We start from the raw sequence: 10,128 nt of genomic DNA, 5'->3' as shown, positions 1-10,128 counted from the left end.
AAGAGCTATTAGTGAATCTTTTCAACAGCTTTCTAGCTTATTCCGGACAAATAAAAGATATCCTTTGTTATCTTTATTCCCAAAGCGGGAGGCTCAGGAGTTAGGCCTCTCCTTGCTTTCATGTATTTTAAAGTTACTTGAGAAAATAATGTACTGGAGACAGTAGTGTACTACTCTGGCTGGTAAAGTCGCTCTTTTCTCACGAACAGATAGGATTCCGCCTTAATTGATCATGCAACGAAGTTTAGTTACATTTATTAACTGTATTCTTGGAGCTTCCAACGGGAAATTTTTAGTCGCTGCCCTCTTGGACATCACTAGAGCGACAATATACACCCTTCAGCAGTAATCAGCGAACTTAAAAACGCCGGGCCACCTGCTCCAATCAGGAAATTTGTGGAGAATTTAATTATCACCAGGACAGTACACTTCATAGAAGATAGGAAAATTAGTGATAAACATTTTGCGTATAAAGGCACTCCTCAAAGTTCGACTCTTAGCCCTTATTCTTTAATCTATCCTTGAGCAGGATCAAGGAATGCGCTGTGAAGGAATTTTCAATATGCAGATGATATAACCTTTGCCGCATAGCAATCCTTTGGAAGCGTTCTCCAAGATGCAAAGTACTCTGGAAAATGTTGCAGTCTTTCTTAGCGACAGAGGCTTGGACCTTTCCCCTTCCAAATCAAAATGAATTGTCTTCACAAAAGCATTCGAAAAGCATAAATCAATCGATAATCATTCGCTCATGATGAGACAACAGGTCATACCGAGCAGATCAGATTTGTAGGAGTGACTCTGGACAGCAGAATGAAAGGTAATTTTCATTTCAAGTATCTTATCCAAAGGGGACAAGCGATTATCAACATCATTTCCTTGTTCACGGTACATGGGGCTCCCATCCTCAGTACTTGCTCTCTATTTACAGATCTGTCTCTTTATAGATCAATATTTAGGAATGCCGTAGAGTACGCCTGCTCTAATTTTTACTTGGCATGGTAATTTCAACATCTTCAATTAGAAATTCCTTCCTTCAATTGGAAAAGTTACAGTACAAGGTCAGAGTGGCACTGAAGTCTACAGACAATCGATCCAATTAACGTAATGTTATGTGAAATAAGAGAACTGCCTTTAAAACTTAAATTTAATCTCTTGAGGGAAAGATTTCTATTAAAGTGCAAAAAAGAATTATCCGGTCATTAACAATATAAATTTGGAGAGGATATTGGTTACTAGTAAGAAAGAACGCTCATTCTCAAGAAATCCTCTTCTTTTAAATTCAACGTCACTAACAAACACGAACTGGCGCACATGCACAGATTCTATTCCCTTCCAGCATTTGAACGCGACTATTCGGCCTTCATCTTTCGTAAAGAATTTCGTGAATTTGTGACATGCCGCAAAAATAGTTTTAATTATGAAATTATTCAGGAATTTAGTTACGACCTCCGGGATCTTGATAGTTCTGCTCTTACAATCTATATGGATGGATCTAGAATTTCTGAGGGCAACTGCGCATGTGCGGCCTTCTATTCATCAGAGCTTGGCCACTGCTTTAAATACAAATTAACTTCAAATTCTTCTTCGGTATTCTCAGCGGAAGCCTGGGTTATTTTACAGGCCCTTATCCTCACACTAGATTAATTTAAAATCATAATTTTTTCCGACTCTCGAAGCGTGCTGGAGGCCATTAACTCGGTCAAGTTGATCAATGATAATTATATTATACAATACACAGAATCAAATAACTTTTATTGCAATTGGAAAGGAACGGTATTGAATGCTCTCTCTCTTCTGGATTTCGGCGCACAAAGGTTCTGTGGAATGACATTCTGTGGAATGAGATGGCTGATAAAGGCTAAGGAGGCATGTTCCTCGAGCTCAAGAGAATTCTTTTTATCTCCCTACTCAGGCCTTCAAGCAGAAGCTAGATCTAGATCGCAGCAGCACTTTCACAACTATCTTAAGAGCAAAGTCAGGGATATTTCACGCATTATTCCTATACTCATCCTATACTCAGAGTCAGCGAAACTCTGATATTTTAAACTTCCTCTTAGGAGCGAGATAGTTGATTAACAGACTGAGATCTAATCATTACAACCTTAATTAGTCTTCATAAAAAAAACATGGGAGATTCACTAATGTGCCTGTACGGAGATCCTATGGCAGAATGCCAACTATAGCATCTTTAATTGTCGGCTCACTAGGGACAAAGCCAGACCTTTGTCTGCTCATCTTAGGAACTTCTCCCCTTAAAACCTCTGAATATTTTCCTGCCCTGCGCATACATCCCAGCACACCCCTCACCTAAACTCTGCAGACTGCTTCTCTCCTTCTTTAAGGTCATTAATATCTCTATATGAACTCTGTTGTGCCGAGGCTCGCTCCTTCTTTCTCTCCTCCTCTCCGGTTCCCTTTCCGAGGCATTTCGGAGAATTCCGGGGGGAGGGGGGGGGGAGTTATGTGGCATTTGCTTCATCTGTTTCAGACTTCAGGCGATCTACAACATACCAATTGTTTTCTTTTTTTTTGGGGAGGAATTCTTGTAAAAAGTTGGAGGCATATTGAATAAGACTGGCCACGTTCAATCCGGTTGCATCTGAACTTGGACCACTCAAATAAAAAAAAAAACAGGAATATCATTCGCATTGAAAGCTACTCATTTATACGATCCAATACTTTCAAGTATTGTTCAAGTTTAGTATTTTACAATGGCAATAGTTTACTACTGAAAATTTTATCACTGACCGGTAATAAAATCTTCAATAATAAAATATTACTCCAGATAACCAAGCGTACAATATCCCACAATATCCGCACAAAATACTGCTATCATACTGTTACTGTACTGTCACGAGATAGCGATGTACAGCGTAACTGTATGGTAGCAGTTACAGTCTTAAAATGTCACGATCAGAGAATCGCATTAACAATTTAAGACATTACTTAAGACAGTCTTAAAATAAGAATTAACTATGAATATCGGTCACAGACTTTTATATATATATATACTATTAGACTGCTAATTCCTTAGGACAAGCTTATGTGCTAAATGAACTCCGAAATTGTATGGAAGTTCTGCGCATGCGTTACGAATATATCCAAAGGAATGTAATATGGCTGTGTTTTGCATCAACTGTTCACATGCTAACCTTATGAAAGTGATGTGATCTCATAGCAAAAAATTTTGTTTCTTTTGGAAGAGAAAGAGTTCAAGTAAAAAGATAAAAATATTGGAAAGACAATTGAATACTAATAAACGTGTATAAAAGATGCGATCTTATTCAATTTTTTATAAATTAGAAAAATAGCTGGATTATGAAAATAAGTATTTGATTTTAATACTGTTAAATTAGGTTAACTTGTCAAAATAGTATACTGATGTGTGCAGATAAAACGCGGTCACGTGGAGCAGTTCTCGACGCATACGTAATATTACATCAAAATTGAAGGCCACTTTTTCAAACAAGTTAGCAATCTAGTAGCAGTCTAGTATATATAGAAGTCTGATAGCAATACAAAAAGTGTACATGATATATTATAGTACAGCGTATCAACATTGTACCTGTACTGTATATTGTTTAGGTACATCATAGTATATAACCCGTATCGTATCAATACGACGTACTATTATCGACAGAAGAGAGACTGTGTCAAAGACTATATACATGATAACTGGTACTACGAAAATACAGCGTGTGATTTCCTAATCTAAAAATAATAGTTGTTATAACATTAAAATTAAATATTAAATAGTAATTGACTGAATGTTGAACTGCACAATTTCAGGATATATCAGGATGATAATCACAGGATATATTGAACAGATGTATCATCGCTATGCATTCACGATTATATTCGTGGATTATCGAAGTGCAGCAATTTCCATATTTCAAAAGTCAAGAATAGTGGATGGCGGTATGCAATCGAATGGATAACTGCTTCGAAGCAACTATGAAATTAGTTCCCGAATTCAAAAAATGTTTTTTTTTAATTACAATTTTATGATGTGTATTTTAATAAGAATAAGATATTAATCAATAATAATACTCATTTTAGCAAACTAAAAAAATTAAAGCATTGAAAGCATTACTAACCAGTGGTAAAATCCTCAGTGATAAAATATTACCATTGGTGAAAACTCATTCAGTTTGCTATAAAATACTATTGAAAACGCCATTCATTTTCAATAATTTTTTTCAATGATACTTTTAATAATAAAATTATCTTTTTTTTTTCGCGACAGGTAGGCGCGCGCTAAGCGTCATAAGTTAAGCGGCACGCGACCAATAGCGGACGATACCAAGCATCCCTACCCTCCACGCAACAAGCGATCACGATGAGCATATAATACTTGGCGGTAATCCGCGCGAATTATTTAGTGACATTTAGAAATTAATATCTCCTACAATATTGCGAAAATTGCAAAATACTAAAGGATTTTTCGATGTAGTTCAATACGCTCTATCTGCTCACGAAAGATAATTTTATAAATCGAGGGTACCCTATATACATATAGGATGCTTGATATTAAGTGTTTCACGGTAAGTAGAGAGGACTAAATTAAATCGAAAAGTTCTTTAACATTTTGTAATTTTCGCAATAGTTACCGAGATATATATGATTGAATACCGAAGCTGTATTCCAAAATTTACTGCAAGTACTGAAAATTTGCAGTATAGAAAACGTGCACTATAGATTTTCAGCACTATAGATTTACTGGCAGTAAATTTTGGAACACAGCCCGAATGAATAGTTGCTTTTCATTTACACCAATTCTTAGATAATTCTCACTTGTGACGTAGCTCAGTTGAATGCGCGTTCCTGTTGCATTCAGACAAGTGAGATTCAATTAAGTTTACTGGTAATTTGTACAAGATCGAAATCATATGTTTTAATGAGTCTTGTTCACTTTATTCACTTTAAAAGTGAGCTATTATAAACCTGTGTTGTCATGATTTTTTACTAAAGTAAGCAAATAATGACGTCATTTTGTTAATTTGAATATGAAATATTCAGCTCACTTTAGACTTACTTTCATTTATGTGTAAATGTAAAGCAGCTAATATATTAATAAACACAAAGATATTTCTTATTGAAGAATTGCAAATAGTAATTATCAATATTTTTACTTATTATGTCAATAAAAGCTGAATCGATAAAGTTATAATCAGGGATTGCATAAAACTTCAGAGAACGAAATCATATTTAAATCAATACCAGAGTTAGATGCTGCTCTTTAGCAACTATCCAACAAACGAGAATGGATTAAAATGAATTGAAATGGATTTTCAGAAATATTAATTCACGAATGTTAAAATAAATGCTTTTTAATCCTGAATGCATTTTTATTCATTTATAGGAATTGCATGGAGCATATCTTTATACCTTTCAATCTAAAAATAATATTAGCTTTTTCTGTGCACAACGCACACACATTGTGAATACTGTTCAATTCAAAATTTTGAATAGGAAATGCAGTTTTTCAATCCAATTGAATCTAGTTGAATCCAATTGAATTCAATTAACTCCAAAAAAAAGTATTCGCTATTTAAAATACGCATTCGAATAGAAAAAAATTTCAATCCATTTTAATCCATTCTTGTTTGCTAGATATATATCTGCAAGTTCGTGAAAAAATCCCAACGTATGCTGGACACCAAGTGAATTTAACAAGTTGAATTGTTACAAGACATAAAGAAAGAGGTTTTTACAAAAATATTCCTTACTGCCAGATTTAAATTATTAAAAGGAAATTTCCCTCTTTGAGGCTTCTCAGTAAACGAGAATAGATTGAAATGGATTCAAATTTTCAGAAATATTTATAAATGTTAAAATTAATCCTTTTTAATTTTGAATTTTTATTCATTTATAAGAATTGCATAAAACAAATGTCTATGTCTATGTCTTTTAATCCTGAATGCATTTTTAGTCATTTATAAGAATTGCATAGAGCATATCTCTATGCCTTTCAATTTAAAAATGCATTTTCTGTGCATCGTGAATACTACTCAATTCAGAATTGTGAATACGAAGTACAGTTTTTCAATCTAATAAAAAAAATTGAATAAAAAAATTTTTATTTAAAAATAGACCATAAATGTTACTTAAATTATTCAAAATTATAAGTAAGAAATTTTTCATTTTAATCTAACTAAGTTAAAAAGATTGTAACGTAAAAATAATTGAGCTATGTTCTTTTGTTTCTCTTTGATTAGAAATAAAATGAATGATCAATATGAACACTCACAAACCAAGTCGAACACAGCCCGAATATTAGGCTAATCACGGCGTGCGACATCAAGCCAGGCGAGCCGATTGCATTAAATTATCTGACACTTACTCAACTACTGTTGTCTCATAGTGATTTAAATTGTTTGTACTTTATTATACCTATTAAATGATATTTTTATTATATCTTATATCTTATATAATTTCATTACTAATTTAGCTGGTTGTAATTGAAGTAGAGAATGAATTACACATTTAGGATGCGTTTCTTGCACAGTATTTATGCATGGCATGGAGGGCAGGATACATTCCGTTTCTCCAATTCACTGCGGTTAGTAAGTACGGATTCGCAGTGAATTCATGCAGTGAACATGGACAATTTAAAATTGACTGAATTGCAAATGCATTCAAAAATTACTGTTACATCTTCTTTTTTGACAAAAGAAAAAGATTTATATTTTTCGAGCAGCACTTACAATCTTATTTTGCAGGAAAAAAAAATAAAATTTTTATCAAAATGTTCAAAAAGGTTTAATTTCTAAAATATTAGAAATTTAACAAAAATTTTAGAGATTATTCTTACATATGTTCAGACACTTATAAAATCTGAAATTGATTCACTGTGAAGCAACTTGAAGTTATAAGAATTTAAAATATAAACATTTTAAAATTAGATTTGAGATACTGTCAAAATTTTTCATTTTTTTCAGAAATAATTAGCAATAGATTCAAAAGTACATTTCTGTATTTTAGTTACGAGTAAATGATAAGATTCTGTCTACAATCTTTATTATTCAAACTATATGAAAACAATATATATTCGTCAAAATCAAATTTCAGAAACTTTTTGCTACAATTATACATACAAAACATCCTTAAAATCCGTTATTTTTACTTTCCTCTATCTATCTTGTAAGGATATGACTAATGTAAACTTAACCTCTATCATAATCTACTATTTTATATTTAAAATGATATGAAAAATAGCGGTAATATATCAATATATTAATTTTTCAGTATTATATAAATCAGACACTAAAAACCGATATTCTATAACGATATACGCAAAACCGAGATCTAAATATCAATATTGAACGTTAAATATTAATTCAACCGAAATTTTCATAATATCAGTATATGCATAATTTTTCGATAATACCAGATATTATACCATATATTATTAGCTGTACAACTTTGCTTCCGCCGTTTTCCTATAGATGGCTTTAGCAGTAAATGGTAGTCGAAATAAATAGATCATAGACGTCATACAATAAACTGGGGCATCTGTCAACATAACCCCATAGAAACATTAGTCGATTTGTGTCTGCATCATAAAGTTATTCTCGATTGAAAATGTCAGTTTACGAGCCAAATTCTCGTCATTTGCGAGAGGTTTTTTTGCTTCGATATGAAGAAATCTGCGGCTGAGGCTCATCGAATGCTCTCAAATACTTATGGTGAAGCTGCTATTAGTGAAAGAACGTGTCGTGAGTGATTTCAATGCTTCAAGAACGGTGATTTTGACGTTCAAGGTCAAGCTCTGTATTTGGTGAGACCAGCTCGGCGTAGTGTATTATGAACTGTTAAAACTGACTGAAACAATCAGGCGATCGGTATCGAACGCAATTGATGCATTTGAGCCGAGCATTGAAAGACAAACAGCCGCAATACAACGAGAGACACGACAAAGTGATTTTGCAGTATGACAATGCTCCACCTCATGTTGCGAAAGTGATCAAGACATTGGAAACGTTGAAATGGGAAGTCCTACCCCATCCGCCGTATTCTCCAAACGTTGCTCCCTCTGACTATCACTTGTTTCGATCAATGGCACACGGCCTGGCTGACCAGCACTTCCGGTCTTATGAAGAAGTAAAAAATTGGATCGATTCGTAGATAGCCTTAAAAGATGACTAGTTTTTTCGACGCGGGATTCGTACGCTATCCGAAAGATGGGAGAAAGTAGTGACCAGCGATGAACAATACTTTGAATCATAAATGTATAACCAGTTTTTTACAATAAAGCCTTGAATTTCGGAAAAAAAACGGCGGAAGCAAAGTTGTACACCTAATATATAATATATGTATAATATTCATTTCATATATATGTATATATGAAATGTTAAATTAAAAAAATTTTTGGGTATTCTGAGCACCCTACTTACATATCTTTAACCCTTACGTGATTTTGAGTATACTCGCCCCATCCAATTCAATTTCGCGCTAAAATATGTTGAATGCATAAGCTGCTTGAATTGCCTCTCAGTTTGAGAGGCATTTCCTATGGTTTCATGCACCGGAAGAAGCGGGTTATGCAATTGGCGATAGGTTGAATCAGTATGCAGCAGCGTGTGTGCATGAAGAGAAACAAAACGAACTTCTATGCTTCTATGCGCATGCAAGAAACGGAATGCACCCTTACTAATTGAAGAAGTGATATAGTGGGTAACATAGAAGATTCATAATCCAGAGATCCCAGGTTCGAATTCCGCAAGGTATGTTTTTTAATTTGAAGTAGTTAATTTCAGGTATAATTATTACATACATAAATGTTAGGAAATAAAATAAAATTTGTAACTCTTAAATATGAATGTTTTTTTTTTAATATTAAACTAGTGTCAGTTCGGATACATCCATTCAATCCATTTAATCCATTTTCATGGATTTAAAGTATGCATTAAAAAATTTTAATTCATTTTAATCCATTTTCATTTTCTGGGTTCATGCAGGATTCAATAAATTGAATAGCACTACGGGAATCAATATAGTAACTATTAATATTAGACCAAGATTTTCAAAGTTAATTGCTTTATCAAGAGTCAATTTTCGCAGTGAAAGAATTGGAACAATGAATTTAGTTTGAATTTTTCTGATGTATTAAATTCAGGAATCACAAAGAGGAACAGCTTATTAAATTAGAATTGTTATCACGAGAGATTTTCAATCCGTTTGTATAAATACCAAATAGCAATCTCACATTTCCCCTGAGTTATCAGATAGAAATTAGAGAAAATAATTTTTAGATTGGAGCTATTTTTGACGAGAATACCTGTTTCACAGTCAAATTTCAGATTAAAAAAAGAAAATCTGCAAGGATGAGTAAAAGAGAGATATACTATCTATACAAAAGGTTGTCAAAAGGCTTCACACACAAGAAATTATCTAAGGAGAGTTTCGCCATTTTTTTGTTGAGTAATAATTATGAAAATTATTAATTTTGTTTATAATTCTATTATTACTTATTACTAACTTATTTTTAAGTTGGTTTAGTTTGCAAATATATTTGTTACATTATTATTATAACCAATCTAATCGAACGAAGTTTAATTAGCAAAAATTCAAGTGACTTTATTCGAAGAATGTTTGGGAGATATCTTAAAAGAACTCAAAATTTTTTTCGGTTATTTGATATAATCTGGCAACACTCCAGTACCAACATAGAACTGAACTCCAAATCTAATCGTGGAATTAATAAAGAACTTTAGCTTAAAGGCTTATGCCCTGATTTTTGCTACATAACGGTACCATTTCAAGATGTTCACAAAACATGAACTTTTCTTACGTAAAAACAAAATATGGTTTCATTTTAGACCCAAGTCCAAGGTTAACCTAAGATAACATATAGAATTGTTGAATGGAATGAATTCTAAATCAATTCGAATACTTGGAGGGATAAGAATAGAGTTCGACCGATCAAAAACGGTAAATTGTGTTTTAAGTAGAAAGATTTCTAAATTAATAGAGTGCAACCAGTTGTTAATCCGATTGAATGCCAGAATCAAACTTTCCACAACATTATTAATATTTTTGTCCTAGCAGATAATGTCGCAAATCAGCAAATTGAATTGTGACGCAGTTGTGTGAAATATGATAAAAAATATCTTTCACATAATATAA

This window comes from Atta cephalotes (assembly GCF_000143395.1).
Source record: "Atta cephalotes unplaced genomic scaffold scaffold00003, whole genome shotgun sequence".
Lineage (NCBI taxonomy): Eukaryota > Metazoa > Arthropoda > Insecta > Hymenoptera > Formicidae > Atta > Atta cephalotes.
This window is presented reverse-complemented; position numbering follows the sequence as displayed.